A 26,729-nucleotide genomic window follows, 5' to 3' on the forward strand; every position below is an offset into this window, starting at 1 on the left:
CCTGGGCGGGGCGAGGACGTTTCTCCGGCTCAGCCCCCCACCTCCTGCTCTGCTGCCCCCCACCCCAGCTCCCCACGGACGCCCAGAGGCGTCTCCCACCCCGGCGAGGACCCGCGGGGAAACGGGCCCAGGCGCGGCGACTGCGGAGGACGCATCTCGGCCCCAGCGCCCTGGTCCTGGGGGCGTCCAGCTGCCCTTGCCCGAGGCCGGGGCGCGCGCTCAGCGCCGCGGAAGAAACGCCCGGGCGGGGACGCACAGCGAGGCGGGCACCGCAGGAAGTACCGGGAAAACGGCGCGGAGCAGAACAGCCCGGAGCCAGACCAGAGAAAGGGCGGCCTCGCCCTGCAGCCCGCGGGGCCCGGCAACGCCCCGCCCCAGGCCAGGGCACGCGAACGCCGGGCGGGCGGAGGGGACGGGGCCGCGGGACCAACGTGGGGCGGGCGGTGTCCGGGCCCAGCCCGAGAGGACCCGCCCTTCACGGGGCGCTCGGAGCCCCTGCCCGCCGGGCGCTGCGGCCCCAGCTTCAGGCCCGCAGGGAACCGGAAGCGGGAGCTGCCAGGGGTACCCTCGGAGCTGCGGCCGGGCCGGGAATTCAACGGCCACCCACGTCCAGTCCGGCCCGCCCACCACGGACCCGCCCCGTCCACCACGGACCCGCCCCGTCCACCACGGACCCGCCCCGTCCACCAAGATCTCGCTCACCACAGGTCCGCCCCGCCCACCACAGGCCTGGCCCGCCTACCATGACTCGCCCCGCCCATCCGTGGCCCCGCCCACCACAGGCCCGCCCCCAGCCTGGGCCCCGCCCCGTCAAGGACAGGAATCCCCCAACCCCGAACCCCGTCCACTGCTCTTGCCGGTCTCCCGCCAGCCCGGACTTAGGCCTCGTCCCGGCCTGGCTCCTCGAACTCAGCCCCGCCCCTGCCCCGCCCCTTCCCCACCCCAAATGATGACCCGCCCCTCCTACTGCCCGTGCCCGCCCCGCTTCACTTCATTAGGGGCCCCGCCCCGATTCTTGCCCCGCCCGCTCAATGTCCCGCTTACGACCCCGCCCACTACTAGTGACTAGCACGCCCTTTCGAGGCCCCGCCTCCTCCCCGCCCAATACTCGGCCCCGCCCTGCGCGTCTTTGGGCCTAGTCCCCGCCCCGCCCGCGGCCCCACCCCCGCCCCTTTGACTCGAGTTGGCTTTTTCCAGAGAACTTCCCGGGCTCGGATTGGCCGTGCCGGTCGATGTTCCGCCGTTTGATTGGCCCGCGGCGCCCGCTTTCGCGAGCCTGCCCTTAGGCGGGGGCGGGGCCGGCGGCGGCGCCCGGCGCTAGATTGGTTAGCGGCGCAGAGGGGCGGGCCCGCGCCGCGCGCAGCGCTCCGGCTGAAGCGCCTGAAGCCGCGACCGCCGCCTCAGCCGCCTCAGCCGCGGTCGCCGCCGCCTCGGCCGACTTAGGCTCCGCCGCCGCCTTCTCACCCGCCTCGCCCGCCTCGCCCCGACCCCGCCCCGATCCCGCCCGGGCCTCCCGGCCTCTCCCCGCCGGCCCGCGGGCTCGCCGTCCGGCGCAGGGCAGGTGAGTGAGCGATGGCGGGCGGGGTCGGGGTCGGGCGCCCTTGCGGGTTACGGGGACCGAGTCCCCGACGGAGGCCGAGTGGCGGGGCGACCCCGGGCCGCGGCAAACTTCGCCCGAGCCGGGGCGGGCGGGGGTCCCGGGCTGGGTAGAGCCGTCCCCGACCGGCGCCGGCGCCTGCGGCCGCCCGGGGCAGCGAGGGGACCCGCGCTCCCTCGAGGTGCGGTCGCCAGGCCTGGCCCGCCCGCCTCCGCCCGCCTCCGCCCGCCTCCGCCCCTTCCCCAAATTCGGAAGTTGCGGCGGGAAGCCGAGAGCGCCTCGGACGTGGGTCAGAAAACGTCTGGACTACTTGAGGCTTCAGTTTCAAAACGGCACAAATTTCATGTCTTGATTGAGAAGAGATCCGGGGAGCACCCCGGAGCGGCCGCGGCGGCTGGAGGGCGGCGGGGCGCGGCGCGGGGACTCCTCCCCCTGGACGGCCGCCGGGAGAGCGCGGCCTCACCCCTCGGTGACCCTCCGGAGAGCCGCGGCGGGCGGTGGGGCGCGCGCAGGTCCCTCTTGTTGGCAGCTGTTTTGTTTTAATTTGGAGGGTGGTTAGAACGTGTTTCTTATTGTCCCCACGCGTGTTCTAGTTGGAAGTCTTGTTTTGTGAAAGAGTTTGTTTTTTCTTTTTGCCTGGTGGTGTTTTCCAGTATCCCCTCCCCCTACTCTGAAATACTGGCCTAAGAAATTTGAAAGTTAACCAAAAGTCGGGTCCTCGATCTCGTGGCTCGGGGTTGATCGTCTTCCACCGTCCTTCAGAGCAGCCTGGATTTGCAGGTCTTGTTAGCCCTCTGTGTGAGCCGATAACACTCTTAGTTGTTGGGTGTTTGTAGAGTGAGACTCACCAGAAGGAATCTTGGGCAGCAGGGCCTTGCGGAGAGGCCTTTAGAGATTTGACTGGGTAACTTACCGACTCCCCCCATTTCAAAAATATTTCCCTGGCAGAGGCCCTCACACATTCCTCCGAAATTGAACTCACTTTGAGGGGCAAACTGTTGCCCTTTTTCTTTTCTTTGGACTTTCTCAGATGTGGATCCCAAAGGAATGTGCAAGGGTGCTTCCCTATTTAAGAGAACTAACTCCCAGTCTCTTCATATTCAAGAACAATTCATCATCTTAAAGCATGTCAGAGATACTTATTTTAGCCCCAAAAGGAGTGTTGGTAGAACAGTGGCACTCTGAAGGGGTCATTGGCAAGATCTGAAATGACCTGATTGATCCTCACATGAGAGAAGCAGAAATAGTTCTGGTGTTTTCAGACTTGGAGATCCATCAGAAAACATGGGGCCTTAACACACAAGTGCAGTGACCGACTAACTGATGTCTCACTTTCGAGTAGTATTTTTTTTTTGCTTGTGTGTAGGTGCTGTTGTTTATACAGTGCAAGTTCATTACAAATGTTTTAGAACTTACATAGCTTCACGTATTTTCTTAGTTAATACTCAATATTATAAGGTTTTGAAAAAGTTTTGATGGTAAATGGGGTCTTTATAACTGAAAAAAATGGACTCTCTAGAATTCAGTGCTTTTTGGCTGGTATTGCCACAGGTGCTGCTGATTAGTGGTGATATTGGACCTCAAAACATCTCTTTCCCAGATACCTTTATAATACTCAAGGTGGGGGAAAATCCACACAGCTTTGTGGTTACATTTTTAGTTATTTGTGAGAAAAAATTCAACACATGGTTATATATTGTTAGCTGTTTTGAAGAAGCTATCCTTTACCCTATTGTTCTGAGGGAGGCTGAGAGCATGCTGCATTTATAAATTTGAAAAAGTCTCAATGAGCTTCTTAAATCAACCTAGCCATTCAAATTTGGATTCTGTGTATCAGTTTTGATTATTTCAGTTCCTGTGTCAATGGCAGAATCATTCCTATTTTTACAAAAGTCTCAGGGCTTTATTGTAAAGGTGATCACTGAAGCAGATTTTAGTAGATGTAAGTTGTGTATCCTCTCAGTGAAGAAGGCTGTGCTTTGGGCCATAACCAAGGACAGTACTTGCTCATGTATTGGAATTGCCCCAACTTAAACATTAGAATAAATGCTGTAGATTTTGGGGCAGCTCTGATGTCTCAGCTCTCATCTCTGGTGGCAGTGACTCTCACAGGCAAGGCGTCATGGGCCCGCTGTCCATGGTGCTGAATCCGTGTCACCTGTTTCTCGTGTGTGTGTGGGTGTGTGGGTGTGTTTTGCGTGGGGCGGGGGGCTCAAACTTCCTTTCCAGCGTACTTTAAAATTAATTTCAGGATTCATATGATTAAATAAAATTTGATCAGGGAAATTCTGTTGAATGGGAGCATGTCTTCAAAACACTTAAGCCATTTTATTCTTTTTAAGGAGGATAGTTATGCTACAGCATTCCGTTTCCTTTGCTTAGTCTTCACCGTCTTTCTAGGTGGGAGTTTTGTTGCTTGAGTGTGGGCATCAAGTAACAAATCACTGACATTAAATGAAACCCTGTTTTCTTAACAACCATTCTTTTAAGAAAGTACTAATTTGTTTTAGTCTGTTTTGTTTTTGCTTATAACAGAATACCTGAAACTAGGTAATTTACAAAGAAAAGGAATTTATTTCTTATAGTCATGGAGGCTGAGAAGTCTAAGGTCCAGGGGCCAAAGCCACTAACTCCAACTCACATGACAACCCACTAATCCATTAACCCTTGAATGGATTAATCCATTTTATGAGGGCAGAGCCCTCTTGATCCAATCACCTCTTAAAGGCCTCACCTCTCAATACTGCTGCATTGAGGATTATCTTTCAGCATAAGTTTTGGAGGGGATATTCCAGCCATAGCACCTTTATTACAATACAGACAATACATCTGTAGACATATATCTACGTAGGGGCAACTTGTTCCCAAAAGGGTTGACTGTAGCATGTTTTGCATTCTCCAGCATGTTGGTTCCCTGATGAAGGAATCTGTTTATGTGTTGGGCTAGTGAGTGGTTGTCAGGCATTCCTGTTGTGTTAGACCTATATCTACTCTCTTTTCTCTAATGTTGAGGACGTTTTTGTAAATCATTTTACATGAGTCTTTTCTTTCTCTTGAAGTTAATTTTGTCAGTTACTTTAGAATTGCCCCACAGGTTAGCAGTAAAAAAAAATGATAGATATCACTTGTGGTACAGAGATTGTTGCACATGGTAGTAAATTGTTTATCAAGCTAAGCAGTGGATTGTTGAGGTGCTTTTTGTTACGATCATCTGAAGTAATGCTTTGGCCCCATTTGTTGTACACTTAACCCAGGTTAGTTTTTGACATCTCTTTTGTTGACAGAAACTCAGGAAAACTTCCTTCTGCCTCATCTAAGCTTCAGAAACACTCCCTGATTGCCTACTCTTTGCCATTTCCTATGCTATGACCTGGGAACCCATGGGGGAATGAGACAGAGTTCTTATTGAAGAGCTCACCAGTTCAGATTAAGGAAGGAACATGTAAACATATAATTACAGGGGGCCATAGTCAGTGCTGTAGTTGGGATACATAGGAAGCCAGGCAAATGTGTTGAGGGGCGATTCATTTGGGCCGAGAATCAGGGAAAGCTTTAGAGAGGAGGTGGTCTTTGGGCTGGACCCTAGGGCATGAGTTATAATTGGGTGTGGATTGGGTATACATTTATTAGAAAAAGACTGGAAGGTTGGAATAACCGGAGTACAGAGTGCTTAGTGGTGTGGAGGCTGGAGGTACGGAAGCATAGTAAAGGAGTTGGGACCCTGCTGGCAGTGTTAGGGGCATTGTGAAATGGTTGGAACTCTGTTGGAGATGGATGGGGGCGAAAGTGGAGGAGGAGTTGCATGGTAGGTAGAATAATGGCTCACAAAGCTGTCCACATCCTAATCTCAGGACTATGTTATGTTACATGGCAGGGGAGTTAAGGCAGCAGATGGAATGAGGTTGCTAATCAGCTGATTTTAAAATAGGGAGATTATCCTGGATTATCTGGGTGGGCTCTGAGTAATCACAAGGGTTCTTAAAAGTGGAAGAGAGAGACAGAATAGTCAGTGTCAGAGTGATGTGAAGTGAGAAAGACTCTAACTGCCATTGCTGGCTTTGAGGATGGAAGTGTGCACTAGTCAAGGAATGTGGGAAGCCTTTGGAAAAGGCAAGAAAAGGGATTCTCTCCCCTAGAGACTTGGGAAAGGAATGCAGTCCTAGATTTCTAGCCCAGTGAGACCCTTGTCTGACTTGTGACCTCCAGAACTGTAAGGTAAATGTTTGTTGTATTAAAACACTAAGTGTCTGGAAGTTTGTTCCAACAGCAGTAAGAAACTGATACAAGCTGGGGCTCTTCATTTGGCAATCTTAGCTGATAAAATTAAGGAGAAAATAACATGATTAGATTGGTTTTTTATTTTTATTTTTATTTTTTTTAATTTTTATTTATTTATTATTATTATACTTTAAGTTCTAGGGTACATGTGCATAACGTGCAGGTTTGTTACATATGTATACTTGTGCCATGTTGGTGTGCTGCACCCATCAACTCGTCATTTACATCAGGTATAACTCCCAATGCAATCCCTCCCCCCTCCCCCCTCCCCCCTCCCCATGATAGGCCCCGGTGTGTGATGTTCCCCTTCCCGAGTCCATGTGATCTCATTGTTCAGTTCCCACCTATGAGTGAGAACATAGATTGGTTTTAGAAGATAAAATGATGGAGCTACCACTTGGGGAGAATTCACTCCAGAGAAGCATGGTTCTATTCTCCATTTCACCTCCTAGGCAAGACTGGCATCTGATATTGTCTTATTTGGCCCAGATCCCACTTACAGTCTCTCTGAGCAGCTTCCACAGCCTCTACCCTTCCCAATTGCCATGTCTCCCTGGGTCATCTTTCCTCTGTGTTGGACACGTGGGAAAGAGTAGACCAGGTATATACTTACCACTGAGATTGTGTTGTCACAGGCTAGGCCCAATTCCAACCTCATAGTTGTTGTCAGATTACTTTCCAGAGGTTAGTTTCTTTACATCCTCACTAATCCTTTGTATCTTCAGATGTTTTAATTGTTGTCAGTTGAGTAGATATTAAATATCTTACTGTTTTAATTAGCATTTCCTTGGCTAGTGAGTTTGAGGATTTTCCACCCATACTTTGGCTACTTGAACTTCTTCTAAAAATTGTATTCTTATATTGTTTATCCATTTATTGTCTGGATTATCCTTTTTATAGCTTTTTAGAAGTTCTTTTACATATTCTAGATTATATTTGTATCCTGTTCTTTATCCTTTTAAATATGCTGTTTTGATGAACAGATGTTCAGTTTTAATGTAGTCAGATTTATCAATCTTTTCCTTATGGTTTATGGTGAGTAAGTCTGATTTGAGAAATCTCGTGTTACTCCAAGGTCATTGTATTAGTCCATTTTCATGCTGCTGATAAATACATATCCGAGACTGGGCAATTTACAAAAGAAAGAGGTTTGATGAACTTACAGTTCCACATGGCTGGGGAGGCCTCACAATGATGGTGGAAGGTGATGATGATGAAAGGTACATCTCACATGGCAGCAGACAAGAGGAGAGAGAGCTTGTGCAGGGAAACTCCCCTTTTTAAAACCATCAGATCTCGTGAGACTTACTTGCTATCACAAGAACAGCATGGGAAAGACCTGCCCCCATGATTCAATTACCTGCTTACTGGGTCCCTCCCATAACACATGGGAATTAAAGATGAAATTTGGGTGGGAACACAGCTAAACCATATCAGTCATAATAGATCCTCCTCTTTAAAAAATATTTAAATATTTGCTTTTTGTAGTCTACTTGGAACTTATTTTTGTGTGGGGTATGAGATAGAGATCCAATTTTAAATTTTTTTCCAAATTGATAACCAATTGTATCAGCATTGTTTATTGAGTACAGTCCTTTCCCCAGTGATCTGAAGTGGTACCTTTGAAACACATCAGATTTCACAAATGCGTGGATCAGTTTCTGGTTTCTTTATGTACCTAATGATAACTTAATTTCTTTCTCCCTAGTTCTTAAATCTTTTATTGAGCTTTTTTTTTTGGTCTTTTTCCTTTGCTTGGACCACTAGAGAAAGTTGCATGGAGATTGTGGTAAGATTATCCTTATATTGTTTTTCATTTAAAAGAAATGCTGTGAAAGACTTAATTGTGAACTTTGTTATTTTTTTTTTCTTGGTAGATTCCTTTATTAGGTTAAGGATGATCACATTTACTAGTAGTTTAATAAAAGCTTTTTTAAAAAATCATGAATAGATTTTGAATTTTCTCAAATGGCTTTCTATACAGTGTACTTATTTAGATAATTTTATGCTTTTCTTAAAACTTGTGATTGAGATGAAATATTTTATTCTTTTAATTTAAGTCATTATTGATTTCCTGGGAGAAACTGTGATGTACTACATTAAAAAATATTATCGGGCCAGGTGTGGTGGCTCACACTTGTAATCCCAACACTGAGAGGCTGAGGCTGGAGGATCATTTGAGCCCAGGAGTTCAAAACCAGACTGGGAAATATAGTGAGACCCCATTTTTACAAAAACAAACAAACAAACAAAAACCAAAGAAAAAAATTGGCTGGGCATGGTGGCATGCATCTGTAGTCCCAGCTACTTGGGTACTTGGGGGACTGAGGTTGAAGGATCACTTGAGACTGGGAGGTTGAAGCTGCAATGAACTGTGATCATGCCTCTGTACTCCAGCCTAAATTATTGGACCCAATGTGCAAATATTTCATTTAGGATTTTGGCATATATATTCATAAGAGGTGTTGACCAGTGATAATCTTTTCTTGTATTGCCCTTATTCAGATTTGGTATCAACATGATACTTCATCATCTTTGTAATAGTTTCTTTCTGGGGACAGGGACTCTCTCTGTCGCCCAGACTGGAGTTCAGTGGTGCTATCATATCCTACTGCAGCCTTGAACTCCTGGGCTCCAGTGATCTTCTTGCCTTAGCCTCTTGATTAGCTGGGATTATAGGCACAAACCACCAGGCTCAGATAATTTTTAAATTTTCTTTTTGTAGAATAAGGATCTTGCTATGTTGCCTAGGCTGGTCTTGAACTCCTGGGCTCAAGAAATTCTCCCACCTTGACCTCCCAAATGTAATAGTTTTGGAAAGGGAGGAATTTTTGTTTCCTGGAAATTTGGCAAAATCGATTCTTAGATGGTCTGGATCTGGACCTTTGTAAACGTGGAGCCACTTGCAGTAGCAATTAATCACTTTGGAAGGGTTGCTAGTCCATTCTGCTCACATTTCATTGGCCAGAAGGAGTCATTCTGGCCGTACCTAATTTCAGATGGGACAGGGTGGTAGAATCTGCCTCATCCTGGAAGCTGGGGGCACTCAGTCCAATAGCACAAGGAAACAAATTTTGTCAATAATCTTGAGTAGCGTGGAAACAGATTCTTCCTCAGTCAAGCCTTCAGGTGAGAACACAGCCTGGCTAACACTTTGAATGCAGCCTTGTGAAACCCTAAGCAGCGGACCCAGTTAAGCCTGCTTAAATTCCTGACTCACAGAAACTGTGAGATATTAAACACATATTGGTTTAAGGTGTTAAATTTGTGATAGTTTGTTATGCGGCAATAGAAAACTGATGTACCGATTTCTACTGACCTCCCCTTAGAAGTGGATTTGGGTTGATGAAGGGTGTTTGACTCTACTTAAGGTAATCAGCTTATTATTTATTTTCTTTTATATGATGTTTTTTCTATTTATAAAAGTAATACAAATGTTTTGTGTAGAAAAATTGGAACAAACAGAAAAGTATAAAGTAGAAAATCAACATTATCTGTAATCTTACCACAAAAGGATATTCAGTGTTTTTTCCTACTTATATTTTTGTATGATATGCATGTCCTAAAGTTGGGATTCATTCTGAAGTATGTTTTTTGAAGCAGTATTTTTCCTTTTACTAGATCATGAGCATTTCCTTGTCTCATAATGTATTCTTCCAAAATATGATTTCAAATGGCTGCATACTATTCCGAAGTGTCCCAGTTTATTGAACCATTTCCCTATAGCTAGACATTTATGTTGCTTTAAAATACTCATCTTTAATAAATAATGCTTTGAAAAATATCCTATACAAAAATCATTGTGCGTATCACTGATTGCTTCTAAATTTTTACTAAAGGTAGAACTATTTAGCTCAAAGGTAGTTAAATGTTTTTAAGTCTTTTTGTGCTTAACCATCTATCTTCCAACATTTCTAAAAAATAATATAAAACTTAGACATCTGTTTCTGTAACTCACCAGGTTGGGATAGGACAGAACTATTGATTTTTGAGCATCTAGGTTCCTGTTTTCTTAACCCTGTTTGCAGAGTGGTTTTAAATTATTCATTAAAGTGCAATATGGATTCTATTTATAGACGCATTTGTGTATGAGATCGCTCCCTTAATGTTTGGGGAAAAGCCTACAAATTGCTATTATCACATTCCTATCTTTGTAAATCTTTTTCTACTCCTATTCACCCTTTCTTTGTTCTCAGTCAACCCAGTAGAGACACTGAGACAAATAAGGCCTTGTATCCTTATATTACTCAGATAAAATGGCTATTCTGAGCCAGCCCTTGTTCTTTTCTTCTTGACATTTATTAACTAGTGGATCTCAAAAAGATGAGCCATCAGAATATTAATGATTAATTCAAAAATATTTTTCCTGGTCTCTAAAGTAGTGGATGTTTGTGTAGAAAATTTCTAAAGGAAAGATTAGCATAAAAAGCAGAATAACGATCTTGATAATTCTACTACCCACAGATGATCACTATTTAACCATAACTTGATCATGCCAGCTTATTCTTAAAATATGTGACTGGATTCTGATGGCATATATATATATATATATATATATTTTTTTTTTTTTTTTTTTTTTGAGATGGAGTCTTGCTCTGTTGCCCAGGTTGGAGTGCAGTGGCATGATCTCGGCTCACTGCAGTCTCCTCCTTCCGGGTTCAAGCAGTTCTCCCTGTCTCAAGCTCCAGAGTAGCTGGGATTACAGGCACGTGCCACCACGCCTGGCTAATTTTTGTATTTTTTAGTAGAGATGGGGTTTCACCATGTTGGCCAGGCTGGTCTCAAACTCCTGACCTCAGGTGATCCACCTGCCTCGGCCTCCCAAAGTGCTGGGATTATAGGCGTGAGCCACCACACTCGCCCTGATGACTAATATTTTGTTTGGAGTTTTTGCATTTGTGCCTGTGAGTGAAATTGGCTCATAATTTTCCTTTATTATAGCTGTTCTCTTTCTAATCTGAGATGAATACTTAATTTATTAATTTGCAGCTTTTTCTTTTTTTCTAATATGTGTGTTTAAAGTGATATATTTTCTTGTAAACAGTGCCTCAACTACATCATACAAAGTTAGATTTAAGGCATTTACATTATTGTTTGTTATACTTTCTAATTTCCATTATGGTTTTTTCTTTGATTCCTAGGTAATTTAGAAGAACATTTAAACATTTCTAAACATATGCATATTTTCTTGTTTTATTATTCTTCAGGACAATTATATTGCCCAAAGATCTTGCTTTCTATGATTTTAATCCTTTCAAATTTGCTGGTTTGCCTTATAGCCCAGAATATGGTATGTAAATTTTCTCAGATATTCCTATGTGCCTGGAAATAATTGGGTTCAATGTACTATACTACATATTTTGTTTAGCTGAGTTGGTAAACGTATTATATCTACTTTCTTGCTAGTTTTTTTTGGTTGTTATATTCATCACTGAGATAATTACACAATTTCATTATGATTATGGATTTGTCTCATTTTTCCTTCCAGTTCTGTCAGTTTTTATTTACAAATTTTTGAGACTGTGTTGTCAGGGCCACACAGATTTAAAACTGTTAGGTCTTCCTGATGAATGGAGACTTTAATTATTATGACTGTTTCTCTTTGTATGTAGTAATGAATATTTGACTTTATGATATGGTATGTCTGATGTTAATATTAACATACCTGTGCTAGATGTTTTAGGCTCATATTTACATGATATCTTTGTTTTTTATCTTATTCTCGACCTTACTATAGTTTTATGCTTTAGGTATGTCTCTTGCAAAGAGTATAGTTAGATTTTTTTTTTTTTTTTGAGATGGTGTCTCGCTCTGTCGCCCAGGCTGAAGTGCAGTGGTGCGGTCTCGGCTCCCTGCAAGCTCCGCCTCCCAGGGTCACGCCATTGTCCTGCCTCAGCCTCCCGAGTAGCTGGGACTGAGGTGCCCACCACCATGCCTGGCTAACTTTTTTGTATTTTTTGGTAGAGACGGGGTTTCACCGTGTTAACCAGGATGGTCTCGATCTCCTGACCTCGTGATCCACCCACCTTGGCCTCCCAAAGTGCTGGGATTACAGGCGTGAGCCACTGCGCCTGGCCGATATATATTTTTTTTCATTCAATCTGACAGTCTGTGTCTTTTAATTGGAACAGTTCATTTATATTAAATGTAATTACTGATCTATTTGGGTTTAAATTCATCATCCTATTATGTATTTGTCTTGTTCTACATTTTCTGTGTTTTTCTCTCTTTTTCTTGCATTATTTGAATCTGATTATGTGATTTTTTGAAAAAATCATTCCATTTTTCCACCTTCTCCAGTAGATTGAAGATTATGTCCTATTTTTCGTTCTTTTAGAGGTTGTTGTGTAAATTGTTACTAACTTACCCAGATAATGTAGTTATACCTTTATCTTTCTCGTAGACAAATCATAGTTTCTTAGAAGACTTGAACTCTATGAGCCCCCTTCCAGTTTCATATGTGCTTATTATTGTGCACTTTAATTCTATATATTCTTTTTAAATTCAGTGAAATAAATTAATATTAGCAGTATTATATTAGCAATATTGGTATTAATAGTATTATTACTGGTAACATTAACAGTATTGTATTAACAGTAATATTAACAGTTAGTGTTCATTTAGATTTATTCAGATACTTGTCTTTTCTTTGCTCTTCATTGCTCTCTGGCATTTCTGACTTATTCTGGGATGGTTTCATTTCTGCCCAAAGGGCCCTCTTTAGAAATTCCTTTATTGTAGGTCAGCTGATGTAGACACTGCATATATATATATATATATATACACACACACACACACACACACACACATATATATATAGTTTTTTTTTTTTTTTTTTTGAGACTCGCTCTGTTGCCAGGCTGGAGTGCAGTGACGCGATCTTGGCTCACTGCAACCTCCGCCTCCTGGGTTCAAGTGATTCTCCTGCCTCAGCCTCCCTAGTAGCTGGGACTACAGATGTACACCACCACACCCAGCTAATTTTTGTGTTTTTGGTAGAGACAGGATTTCACCATGTTGGCCAGGATGGTCTCTATCTCTTGACCTTGTGATCTGCCCACCTTGGCTTCCCAGAGTGCTGGGATTATAGGAGTGAGCCACTGCACCTGGCCAACATTATGTATTTTTTAATCTAAAAATATTTTTATTTCATCTTTTAACATATTCTTTCAACTTACTTAAACATTTTGTGGGATATAATTCACACACAATAAAATTCACCCTTTTAAAGTTTACAGTTGAGTGTTTTTTTGGTGAATTTTCAAGGTCATGCAACTATCATCACTACATAATTCTAGAACCTTTTCTTCACTTCAAAAAGAAACCTCATACACAGTAACTACCTGTTTCTCCCTCCCCAAAGGCCCTGGCAACTGTTAATTTAGTTTTCATCTCTAAGAATTTGCCCATTATGAACATTTCATATGAGTGGAATTATATAGGATGTGGCCTTTTGTATCTGGCTTCTTTCACTTTGCATAACATTTTCAAGCTTTATCCATGTTGTAGTATGTATCAGTATTTCATTCCTTTTTATGGCTAATATTCAATTGTATAGATATATCGCATTTTGTTTATCCATTCATCAGTAGATAGACATTTTGGTTGTTTTTTGGCCGTTGTGAACAACATGCTATGAAAAGTCGTACGTGTTTTCATATGAATATATGTTTTCACTTGTCTTGGAGTTTACACTAGAAGTAGAATTGCTGAGTCATACAGTAACTCTGTTTAAATTTTTGAATAACTGCCAAATTGTTTCCCAAAGATGTTGCAGCATCTTCGGAAAACAATTTGGCAATGTAAAATTCCAAACAATTTGGAATGTAAAATGCTGCACCATTTTATATTCCCATCAGTAATTTATGAGGGTTCCAATTTCTGCACATTCTCTCAAACACTTGTTATTTTTCAGTTTTTTGATTATAGCCATGTAGTGGATGGGAAGTAGTAGATATTGTGGTATTAGCATTTCTGTAGTGACTGATGATATTCAACCTTTTTCATGTACTGCTTATTGGCCATTTTCGTTTTTTCTTTGGAGAAATGGCTATTTAAATCCTTTGCACAAGACTTCATGACTAAAACACCAGAAGCAATGGCAACAGAAGCCAAAATTAACAAGTGGGGTCTAATTAAACTAAAGAGCTTCTGCACAGCAAAATAAACTATCATCAGAGTGAACAGGCAACCTACAGAATTGGAGAACGTCTTTACAATCTATCCATCTGACAAAGGTCTAATATCCAGAGTCTACAAAGAACTTAAACAAATTTACAAGAAAAAAAAAAAGTCCATCAAAAAGGGGCGAGGGATATGAACAGAAGAAGACATTTATGCAGCCAACAAACATGAAAAAAAGCTCATCATCACTGGTCATTAGAGAAATGCAAATGAAAACCACAATGAGATACCATCTCACACCAGTTTGAATGGTAGTCATTAAAAAGTCAGGGAACAACAGATGCTGGAAAGGATGTGGAGCTTTTACACTTTTGGTGGGAGTATAAATTAGTTCAACCATTGTGGAAGACAGTGTGGCAATTTCTCAAGGATCTAGGATCAGAAATACCATTTGACCCAGGAATCTCATTACTGGGTATATACCCAAAGGATTATAAATCATTCTACTATAAAGACATGTGCATACATGTATTTATTGCAGCATTGTTCGTGATAGCAAAGACTTGGAACCAACCCAAATGCCCATCAGTGATAGACTGGATAAAGAAAATGTGGCACATATATACCATGGAATACTATGCAGCTGTAAAGAAAGATGAGTTCATGTCCTTTGCAGGGACACGGATGAAGCTGGAAACCATCATTCTCAGCAAACTAACACAAGAACAGAAAACCGAACACTGCGTGTTCTCACTCATAAGTGGGAGTTGAACAATGAGAACACATGGACACAGGGAGGAGAACATCACACACCAGGGCCTGTCAGTGGTGGGGGCCTAGGAGAAGGATAGCATTAGGAGAACTAATGTAGATGACATGTTGATGGGTACTGCAAACCACCCTGGCACTTGTATACCTATGTAACAAACCTGCACATTCTGTACATGTATTCCAGAACTTAAAGTATAATAAATTTTAAAAAAGCTGAAAACAAAAACAAAAATAAATCCTTTGCCCATTTAAAAACTGGATTGTCTTTTTATCGCTGAGTTGTAAGTGTTCTTTATATATTCTATATATTAGTCCCTTATCAAGTATATGATTTGCAAATATTTCCCCTTGAACTGTGAGTAGTCTTTTCATTTCTTTTCTTTCTTTTCTTTTTGAGACAGAGTTTTACTCTGTCACCTAGGCTAGAGTGCAGTGGCGTGACCTCGGCTCACTGCAAGCTCCGCCTCCCAGGTTCATGCTGTTCTCCTGCCTCAGCCTCCCAAGTAGCTGGGACTATAGGCACCCGCCACCGTGCCCGGCTAATTTTTGTATTTTTAGTAGAGACAGGGTTTCACCTTGTTAGCCAGGATGGTCTCGATCTCCTGACCTCGTGATCCACCTGCCTCAGTCTCCCAAAGTGCTGGGATTTACAGGTGTGAGCCACCGCACCCGGCCTCATTTTCTTGATAGTATCCTTTGATGCACAAATTATTTTTATTTTGATAATACCACATTTATCTATTTTTTTTTCTTTTGTTGCTTATGCTTTGCCATATTTAAGACATTGCCTAATCCTAGGTCAAACAGATTTATACCTCTGTTTTATTCTACATCTGTTTTATAGTTTTAGCTCTGAAATTTAGGTCTTTGGTGCATTTTGAGTTAATTTTTATCTGTCGTATGAAGGAGGAGTTTAACTTCATTCTTCTGCCTGTGGCTGTCTAGTCCTGGTACCATTCGTTCAAAAGACTACCTATTGAATGGCCTTAGCACTTTTGTCAAAAATCAATTGACCATAAAATATGGGCTTATTTCTGAACTCTCCACTCTATTCCATGGACCTATATGTCTGTCTCTATGCCAGCAGCACACAGTCTTGATTATTGTAGCTTTGTAGTAAGTTTTAAGATTGGGAAGTATGAGTCCTTCAACTTTGTTCTTTTTATTTATTTTGATTATTCCTGGTCCCTTGCATTTCCGTATAGTTTTTAGGTTTGGTTTGTCACTTTCTGGAAAAAAAAAAAAAAAAAAGGCAGGTAGAATTTTGATGGGGATTAATTGAATGTGTAGATAATTTGGGGAGTATTGTCAGGTTAACAATATTAAGTTTTCCAATCCATGAGCATAGGACTTAGTAGCTATAATAGTTTTTTAGTGGATTCCTGAGGATTTTCTCTATGTAAAAATATATCATCTGCAGATATATATGCTTTTAATTCTTTGTTTCTAATCTGCATGCCTTTTAAAAATTTTTCTCATGTAATTGCCTTGGTTATAACCTTTAACACAGTGTTTAATTGTTGTGGCAAGGGTGGACATCATTGTTTGTTCCTCATCTTACGGGGAAGCTTTTAGCCTGTCACCAGTAAGTATAGTTAGCTGTGAATTTTTATAGATGCACTTAATTGGGTTGAGGAATTTCCCTTCTATTCCTATTTTGTTGAGTGTTATTATCATGAAAGGGTGTTGAATGTTGACAGATGCTTTTCCTGCATCTATACTATGTTATTTTTGTTGTTCATTATATTAATGTCATGTATTACATTGATTCAGTTTTGTATGTTGAGCCAACTCTGAATTCCTTAGATAAATCCCACTTGTCATGGCGTATAGTCCTTTTTATATATTGGTGGATTTGGTTTTGCCGGTGTTTTGTTGAGGATTTTTTGAGATGGAGTCTCCCTCTGTCACCCGGGCTAGAGTGCAGAGGTGCGATCTCAGCTCATTGCAGCCTCTTACCTCCTGGGTTCAAGCAATTCTCCTGCCTCAGTCTCCCAAGTAGCTGGGATGACAGGTGCGTGCCTCCATGCCCGGCTAATTTTTGAATTTTTTGTTGAGATGGGGTCTTACCATGTTGGCCAGGCTGGTCTCGAACTCCTGACCTCAAGTGATCCACCTGCCCCGGCCTCCCAAAATGCTGGGATTACAGACATGAGCCGCCACATCCGGCCTTGTTAAGGATTTTTATGTTTGTATTCTTAAGGCATGTTAATCTGTAGTTTTCTTGTGATCTCTTTGTCTGGTTTTGGTATTAGGGTAATACTGGCCTTATAGAATGAGTTGGGAAGTGTCTGTTTCTCCTTGTGAAGGATTGGTGTTCATTCTTCTTTAAATGTTTGGTAGAATTTAATAGTGAAGCCATCTGTTTCTAAATTTTTCCTTGTGGGAAATTTTAAAAATACTGAATATCTTTACTTGTTTTAGGTTTTTTTCAGATGTACTATTTTTTGGGTTAGTTTTGATAGTTTCTGTCTTTCTAGGAATTTGTGAATTTCACCTGTTGGCCAACAGTTGTTCATAATATTTCTTTATAGTCCTTTTATTTCTGTAAGGTTGGTAGTTTTCTTTCTGATTTTAGTAAATTGACTTCCCTCTTTTTTTCTTGGTCATTGTAGATAAAAGTTTGTCAATTTCGGTGGTCTTTAAAAAAAGAAAAAGCAACTTTGGTTTCATTGTTTTTCTGTTTTCTATTTCATTTTTGCTCGAATATTTGTTTTTTTCTTCCGCTTGCAAAGGTTTAGTTGGCTCTTTTTCTAATTTCTTAAGGTAGAACGTTAGGTTATTGATTTGAGATATTTCTCTTTTAATATAGGTGTTTACAGCTATAATTTTGTAAGAACTGCTTTCACTGCCTTTCATAAGTTTTGATATGTTGTGCTTTCTTTTACTTTACTTTTTTTGTGTGTGTGTGTGTGAGACAGGGCCTTGGTCTGTCATGCAGGCTAAAGTGCACTGGTGCCATCACAACTCACTGCAGCCTCAACTTTGAGTCTCCTGAGCTCAAATGATCTTCTCACCTCAGCCTCCTGAGTAGATGGGACTAGAGGTGCATTCCCCCACACCTGGCTAATTTTTAAATTTTTTGTGGGACACAGGGTCTTGTCATGTTGCTCAGGCTGGTCCTGAACTCCTGGGCTCAAGCAGTCCTCCCACTACGGCCTCCCAAAGTGCTGGGATTACAGGTGTGAGCCACTGTGCCTGGCCTCATTTTTAATGATCTCAGAGTCTTTTCTAATTTCCCCTGTGGTTTCTCCTTTGACTCTTTGGTTATTTAGCAGCATATTGTTAAATTTCCACAGACTTTTGAATTTCTTAAATTTCTATCTGTTACTGATTTCTATTTTTATCCCTTGTGGTTGGGGAACATATTTTATATTATTTCAATCCTTTAAAATTTTGAGACTTATTTTCTTGGCTAACACCTGGTCTATTCTAGAGAATGTTCCATGTGTATTTGAGAATAATATGTTTTCTGCTTTTTGAATGGAGAATTCTATAAATGTCTGCTAGGTCTAATTAGTTTATTAGTATTGTTTAAATCTTTTGTTTTCTTTCTGATTTTCTGTCTTGCATTCCATCCTTTATTGAAAGTGGACTTTTGAAGTTTCCAACTATGACTGTTGAACTGTCTGATTCTCCCTTTGTTTCTCTTAATTTTTTGTTTCATGCATTCTGGGGCTTTATTATATATATATACACATACACATATATATGTATATAATTGTTAGAGCCTCTTGATGAATTGACCTTTTTATAATTATAAAATATTCTTTGTCTCTAATAACAATTTTTGTGTTAAAGACAATTTTTTTCTGATGTTAATATAGCCATTCAAGCTCTCCTTTGGTTACTGTTTGCATCGTATATAGTTTTACATGCTTTCAACCTATTCTTTGAATTTAAGTGTCTTTCTTATATACTACATATAATTGAATCATTAAAAAAATCCATTTAGACAGTTTTTGTGCTTATATTGGAATGTTTAATCCATTTACATTTAATGCAATTTTGATAAAGTGAAATTTATGCCAGCTGTTTTGCTTCTTGTTTTCTCTATGCAATGTCTTTTTTAATTTTCTGTTACTCGATTACTTTGTGTTAAATAGATATTTTCTAGTGTACTGTTTTATTTCCCTTATCATTTATTTTACTATTTTTTTATTTTCTTAGGGGTTACTTGGGATCTTACTACTGGCAATGTATAACGGTTTAGTTTGGATTAGTACCAGTCTAATTTCACTAGTATACAGAAAATTTGCTTCTATATAGCTCCATTCCCTCCTCCTTCCTTTGTGCTGTTACTGTCATACAAAGCACATCTTGCTGGGCATGGTAGCTCACGCCTGTAATCCCAACACTTTGGGAGGCCAACACGGACAGATCACTTGAGGTCGGGAGTTCGAGACCAGCCTGGCCAACATAGTGAAACCTGGTCTTTACTAAGAAATAACAAAAATTAGCCGGGTGTGGTGGCACGTGCCTGTAATTCCAGCTACTCGGGAGGCTGAGATAGGAGAATTGCTTGAACCCAGGAGGCAGAGGTTGCAGTGAGCTGAGATTGCACCATTGCACTGCAGCCTGGGAGACAAAGTGAAACTCCATCTCAAAAAAAAGAAATGTTTATATCTTGTACATTCTGTGCATTTCAAAACAGATTTGTAATTATTGTCTTTTACAGTTATCTGCACTCGTTTCATTTGGGTAGATAGCCAGTAGTGGGCTTGCCAGATCGAATGGTAGTTCTATTTCTATTTTTAGTTCTTTGAGAAATCTCCACACTATTTTCCATAGAGATTGTACTAACTTCCATTTGTGTTCCTTTTCTCTGCATACTTGCCAGCATCTGTCATTTTTTGACGTTTTAGTAATAGCCATTCTGAGTATTGTAAGATGATATGTCATTGTTGTTTTAATTTGCATTTCTCTGATGATTAGTGATATTGAGCACTTTTTCAAATGTTTTTTGGCCATTTGTATATCTTTTGAAAAATGCCTGTTCATGTTTGCTCACTTTTAATGGGGTTATGTTTTTTTTTTTTCTTGTCAAGTTGTTTGAGTTTCTTGTAGGTCCTCAATATTAGTCCTTTGTTGGATGTATAGTTTGCAGATATTTTTCCCATTCTGCAGGTTGTCTCTTCACTCTGTTGATGATTATTTTTGCTGTACAGATACTTTTAAGTTATTTTTAAGTCCCATTTGTCTATTTTTGTTATTGTTGATCTCGATTCACTGCAGCCTCTGCCTCCCAGGCTCAAGTAATCCTCCTGTCTCAGCCTCTCAAGTAGCTGGGACTACAAGTGTGTGCCAATATATCTAAGTTTTGTGTGTGTGGTTTTTTTTTTTTTTTTTGTAGAGATGGAGTTTCACCATATTGCTTAGGCTGGTCCTGAACTCCTGGGCTCAAGCAATCCACCTGCCTTCAGCCTTCCAGAGTGTTGGGATTACAGGTGTGAGCCACTGTGCCTGGCCTGAATTTGCTTTTGAGGTCTTAGTCATGAATTCTTTGCCTAGGCAAATGTCCAGAAGAGTTTTTCTGTGGGCAGCAAGCCACCCAAGTGCCGAGGCCAGAGACTAAGGGCATGAACTGTTCCAGTATAATAAAATATATAAAATAACAAGTTATACTAGATATAGATCGTAGATATGATTATATGTATCACTAATCATTAGTTTGTAGTGGTTACTTTTTCAAATATTATAATAATCCTTGCTCTACAATCATAACCTAGGAAAAATCAGGCCATACAGAGATAGGAGCTGAAGAGACATGGTGAGAACTGACCAGAAGACAAGTGTGAACCCTGTGTCACGCCCAGGCAGGACCACTAGAGGACTCCTTGGTCTAGCGGTAATGCCAGCATCTGGGAAGACGCCCGTTGCCAAGCGGACTGTGGTCTAGCGGTAGCATCAGTGCCAAGGAAAAGCACCCGCTACTTAGCAGACCAAGAAAGGGAGTCTCCCTTTCCCTGGGGGAGGTTATAGAAGACTGTACTCCACCACCTTTTGTGGAGGGCTTGACATCAGTCAGGCTCGCCCGCAGTTATCTGGAGACCTAACGGTCTCCCTGTGATGCTGTGCTTCAGCGGTCATGCTCCTCGTCTGCTTTCATGTTCCATCCTGTACACCTGGCTCTGCCTTCTAGATAACGGTAGCAAAATTAGTGAAAGTACTAAAAGTCTCTGATACACAGAAATAATGGCGTAAGCTGTCTCCTCTCTCTTTCTCTGCCTAGACTGCCAAACAGGGAAGGGCCCCATGTCTAGTGGACATGTGACCCACGTGACCTTACCTATCATTGGAGATGGCTCACACTCCTTACCCTGCCCCCTTGTCTTGTATTCAATAAATAACAGTGCAGCCTGGCATTTGGGTCCACTACCGGTCTCTGTGTCTTGCTGGTTGTGGTCCCCCAGGCCCAGCTGTTTTTTCTTTTATCTCTTTGTCTCGTGTCTTTATTTCTATGATCTCTCATCTCCACATGCGGGGAGAAAAACCCACTGACCCTGTGGGACTGGTCCCTACATCTTTCCTAGGTTTTCTTGTGGAATTTTTATAGTTTTAGGTCTTACATTTACGTCTTTAAACTTTCTCGAGTTAATTTTTGTATGTGGTGAGAGATAAGGGTCTAGTTTTCTTCTGCATATGGCTATCCAGTTTTCCTATCATAATTTATTGAATAGAGTGTTTTTCCCCAGTGTTTTGTTAGCTTTTTGAAAATCAGTTTTCTGTAGGTGTGTGGCTTTCTTTTTTTTTTTTTTTTTTGAGACGGAGTCTCGCTTTGTCGCCCAGGCTGGAGTGCAGTGGCCGGATCTCAGCTCACTGCAAGCTCCGCCTCCCGGATTTACGCCATTCTCCTGCCTCAGTCTCCCGAGTAGCTGGGACTACAGGCGCCCGCCACCTCGCCCGGCTAGTTTTTTGTATTTTTTAGTAGAGACGGGGTTTCACCATATTAGCCAGGATGGTCTCGATCTCCTGACCTCGTGATCCGCCCATCTCGGCCTCCCAAAGTGCTGGGATTACAGGCTTGAGCCACCGAGCCCGGCCGTGGCTTTATTTCTGATTCTCTATTCTGTCCCCATTGATCTATGTGTCTCTTTTAATACCAGTACCATGCTGTTTTGGTTACTGTAATCTTGTAGTATAATTTGAAGTCAGGTAATGTGATGCCTCTAGCCTTGTTCTTTTTGATTTGGTTATTTGGGCTCTTTTTGGTTCCATATGAATTGTATGATTGTTTTCCCTAACTCTATGAAAAATGACATTAGTGTTCTGGTAGGAATTGCATTGAGTCTGTGGATTGCTTTGGGCAGTATGGTCATTTTAATGATACTGATTTTTCCATTTCATGAGCATAGGATGTTTTTCCATATGTTTGTGTCATCTACAGTTTCTTTCATCAGCATTTTGCTGTTGTCCTTGTAGAAATCTTTCACCTTCATGGTTAAATGTATTCCTAGGTTTTTTTTTTTTTTTTTTTTTTTTTTTTGAGAGGGAGTCTGAGTCTGGCTCTGTGGCCCAGGCTGGGGTGCAGTGGCCGGATCTCAGCTCACTGCAAGCTCCGCCTCCCGGGTTTACGCCATTCTCCTGCCTCAGCCTCCCGAGTAGCTGGGACTACAGGCGCCTGCCACCTCGCCCGGCTAGTTTTTTTGTATTTTTTAGTAGAGACGGGGTTTCACCATGTTAGCCAGGCTGGTCTCGATCTCCTGACCTCGTGATCCGCCCGTCTCGACCTCCCAAAGTGCTGGGATTACAGGCTTGAGCCACCGCGCCCGGCCGGTATTTTATTATTTTTTTGTAGCTATCACAAATGAAATTGAGTTCTTTATTTGGTTTTCAGCTTGATGGTTATTGGTGTTTAGAAATACTACTGCTGGGGTATGGTGGTTCATGCCTATAATTCCAGCATTTTGGGAGGCCAAGGCAGGAGGATCACTTGAGGCCAGGAGTTCAAGACTGTCCTGGGTAACATGATGAGACCCCCGTATCTACAAAAAATTAAAAAAAAAATTAGGGCAGGTATGGTGGTACATGCCTGTAGTCCTAGCTGCTTGGGGGGCTGAGGTGGGAGGATCACTTGAGCTCAGGAGTTTGAGGCTACAGTGAGCCTTGATCACACCACTGCACCCTGGCCTTTGTCACAGAGTGAGACCCCATCTTTAAAAAAAAAAAGTAAGGCCGGGCGCAGTGGCTCACACCTGTAATCCCAGCACTTTGGAAGGCTGAGGCGGGCGGATCACAAAGTCAGGAGATCTAGACCATCCTGGTTAACACAGTGAAACCCTGTCTCTACTAAAAATACAAAAAATTAGCCGGGTGTGGTGGTGGGCGCCTGTAACTCCCAGCTACTCAGGAGGCTGAGGCAGGAGAAGGGCGTGAACGCAGGAGGCGGAGCTTGCGGTGAGCTGAGCTTGTGCCACTGCACTCCAGTCTGGGCGACAAAGCGAGACTCCGTCTCAAAAAAAAAAAAAAAAAAAAAAAGAAGTGCTACTGATTTTTACTGATTTTTGTTGGTTAATTTAGTATCCTGAAATGCGACTGAATTCATTTATCAAATCTAGGAGTCATTTAGGGCTTTCTAGGTCTTTAGGGCTTTCTAGGTACAAGATCATATCCAAACATACAACCTTCCAAGATTGAACTAGGAAGAAATTAGAAATCCTGAACAGACCAATAACAAGTAGTGAGTTTGAATCAGTAGTAAAAATTCTACCAATAAAACAAAGCCCAGGACCAAATGGAATCAGAACTGAATTCTACCAGACGTGTAAAGAAGAACCGGTACTAATCCTACTGAAACTATTCCAAAAAATTGAAGAGGAGGGCCTTCTCCCTAAGTCATTCTGTGAAGCTAGTATTACCCCCAAACCAAAGCCAGGCAAGGATACAATGAAAAGAAAACTAGAGACCAATATTGTTGATGAAAATACGTGCAGAAATTCCCAACAAAATATTAGCAGTCCAAATCCAACAACATATCGAAAAGATAATACACCACAATTAAGTGGGTTTTATTCCAAGGATGCAAGGATGGTTCCACATATGCAAATCATTAAATGTGATTTACCACAGAAACAGAATTAAAAACAAAAAACATATGATTATTTTGATAGATGCAGAAAAAGCATGTAATAAAATTCAATATCTTTTCATGAAAAAATCCTCAATAAACTAGGCATAGAAGGAACATACCTGAAAAATAATTCAAACCATATATGAAAGACCCACAACCCACATCATTCTGAATGAGGAAACACCTAAAGCATTTCCTCTAAGAATTGGAACAAAACAAGGATGTCCATTTTCACCACTCTTGTTCATCATAATACTGGAAGTCCTAGCCAGAGCAGTCAGGTAAGAGAAAGAAATAAAAGGCATCCAATTTGGAAAAGAGGAAATATTATTATTTCTGCTCATTGATGATGTGTAGTTATCTTTTAAATCGGATAGGAGAAACGGGTTACAAACAGAAGTTACATTTATGCTGTCTTTTATATTTACCGTTATAATTATATCTTTACTAGTGCTATTTATTTATTCACCTGGATTTTCTGTACTATCTAGTGTCCTTTAATTTAAGCCTGAAGGACTCCTTTTACTGTTTCTTGTTAGGTAGGTTTTCTAGTGACATATTCTCTCAGCTTTTATTTGAGAGTGTCTTAATTTCTCCTTTGTTTTTGCAGAATGATTTTTCTGGATATAGAATTCTTGTTTGACAGTCTTTTTCTTCTATGATTTTGCATATGTTATCCTACAGCCTTCTAGTTTCTATGGTTTCTGGTGAGAAATCTGCTATTATTCTTATTGAGAATCCTTTTTTTTTTTTTTTTTTAAGATGGGGTCTTGCTTTGTCACCAGACCGGTGTGTAATAGCACGATCTCAGCTCACTGCAACCTCTGCCTCCCGGGTTCGAGCGATTTGAGAATTCCTTTTTAATGAGTTGCTTTCTTGCTGCTTTCACAATTCTTTGTCTTTGATAGTTTGATTATAATATATTTAGGTGTGGATATCTTTGAGTTTATCCTTGAAGTATATTCAGGTTCTTGAATGTATAATTTTTTTCCATCAGATCTGGGAGGTTTTCAATTATTATCCTTTCAAATATTCTTTGTACCCCTTTATTTTCTCTCCTTCTGAGAGTTTCATTATGCATCCATTCTTCCTTCCTTCCTTCCCTCCCTCCCTCCCTCCCTCCCTCCCTCCTTCCTTCCTTCCTTCCTTCCTTCCTTCCTTCCTTTCTTTTTCTCTCTTTCTCTCATTCATTCATTCATTCATTCATTCATTCATTCTTTCTTTCTTTCCATTTTTGTAGAGATGAGTTCTCGCTATGTTGCCCAGGCTGGTCTTGAGCTCCCAACCTGAAGATATCCTTCCACCTCAGCCTCCCAAAATGTTGGGATTACAGGTGTGAGCCACCTTGGTTGGCCATCTGTTGGTATTCTTGGTAGTTTCCCACAGGGCTCTGAGGTTCAGTTCATTTTTTTTTTTTCAAACTTCCTGACTTTCTGTTCCTTAGATTGGTTAATCTCAGTTGATCTATCATCAAGCTCACTGATTCTCCTGCCTGTTCAAATATGTTGAACCACTCTAATGAATTTGCTATTTCAATTATTGTATTTTTTAACTCCAGAATTTTCATTTGGTTTCTTTTTATAATTTGTTTCTTTATTGATGTCTGCTTGGTGAAACAACACTGCCATTTTTTAATCCTTTAGACATGGCTTCCTTTAGTTATTCAAATATGTTTAAAATAGGTTATTTAAAGTCCAACACTGGGGCTTCCTTGGGAACAGTTTCTATTGATTGCTTTTTCTTTCCCTGTGTTTGGGCCATATTTTCCTGTTTCTTTGTATGTGTTATAATACTTTTTTGAAAACTTTATGTTTTAAATAATATAATATGGCAACTCTGGAAATCTGATCCTCCTTTCTTCCATTTTCTTTTGTTGTTGTTGTTGCTGCTTGTTATAGTAGTTTCTGTTCGTTTGTTTATGTAGTGACTTTCCTGAACTAACTCTGTAAAGTCTGTATTCTTTGTCATGTATCTTCACTGACTCTGTACTTGAATAGCTTAGTGGTCAGCTAATAATTGGACAGAGGCTTCCTTAAGTGCCTGGAATCAGTAAGTCTCACCGTCTTTCCCAAGAGACCCTGTGTATGTGCTGGGACATGTGTCAGCTCTTAACCTACCAGTTTACAATTGCAAAGGCAACTTTTCAAGTCTCATTGGAACAGCCTGTTCTCACAGTCTGCAGGAAAGAAACAGGGCAAACATTTTGCAACATTAGTCTTCATTTTCTGATTGTGCAGAGTCTCAGTGTCAGCTCAGTGTGAGAGCTTAGGGCTATCTCAGGGCACTCCAGTTTCTTTTCTGGGCATTCCCACAACCTTGAGTAGGTGCGTGGCTCTATGTATGCACCATGGCCTTCTGGATTTCCAGAAATATACAGAGTTTTTAATACCCTGTGGGCATCTCATTCCCCAGATTTTCCTTTTAAGCTTTTAGGTTAACATATTATTTGCCCCAACTGTTGTCCACTGTCTCAGGTAGTCACAAAATTAAACAGTTGTCTTTAGTTGTTTTGACAGATACCTCTGAGGAAAATACTTTTCAGTGAGCTCTGTGTCAGGTCAACTAAATGGAACCTTGCAGGTGGAACCTTGTAGCCATAACAAATAATAAGACTTTGAAGGAGCTCCAACCCTGTTTTGTCCTCTTCTGTTGCTGCCAGGATGTTGGTTTTCACTACGATTGTAGGCTGTTGGTTTTCAAGACCACTATAGAGCTGGGGTAGGGTTGGGGGTTGGGGGAGGGAATAGGGCAAGTTAAAATACCACAAAATTTATGTTCTTAGGATATTTAATCATTTTTCTTTAACAAATATTCTCCAGAGTGTGGCAGACCTTTGGTTAAATTTCTAGATTTCTAAAGAGTAGTTGATTTGGCTAATTTCTTGGCATT

The 26,729-nt window shown here is 41.5% G+C and overlaps 1 protein-coding gene across 21 annotated transcripts in view; it reads left to right on the plus strand.

Annotated features, from left to right (window-relative positions):
- Positions 1–1,351: 1,351 nt before the first annotated feature.
- The window catches only part of PCBP3 (poly(rC) binding protein 3), a 284,849-nt gene continuing 259,471 nt past the window's right edge, over positions 1,352–26,729 (plus strand). For all 21 annotated transcript variants that reach the window (XM_037984953.2, XM_073011254.1, XM_037984957.2 and 18 more), the window contains exon 1: positions 1,352–1,561. The gene's annotated coding sequence lies outside the window, so the exon portion shown is untranslated. The remainder of the gene's footprint in view (positions 1,562–26,729) is intronic.

The sequence above is a fragment of the Chlorocebus sabaeus genome, chromosome 2 (genome assembly GCF_047675955.1).
Source record: "Chlorocebus sabaeus isolate Y175 chromosome 2, mChlSab1.0.hap1, whole genome shotgun sequence".
In the NCBI taxonomy this organism is placed as follows: domain Eukaryota; kingdom Metazoa; phylum Chordata; class Mammalia; order Primates; family Cercopithecidae; genus Chlorocebus; species Chlorocebus sabaeus.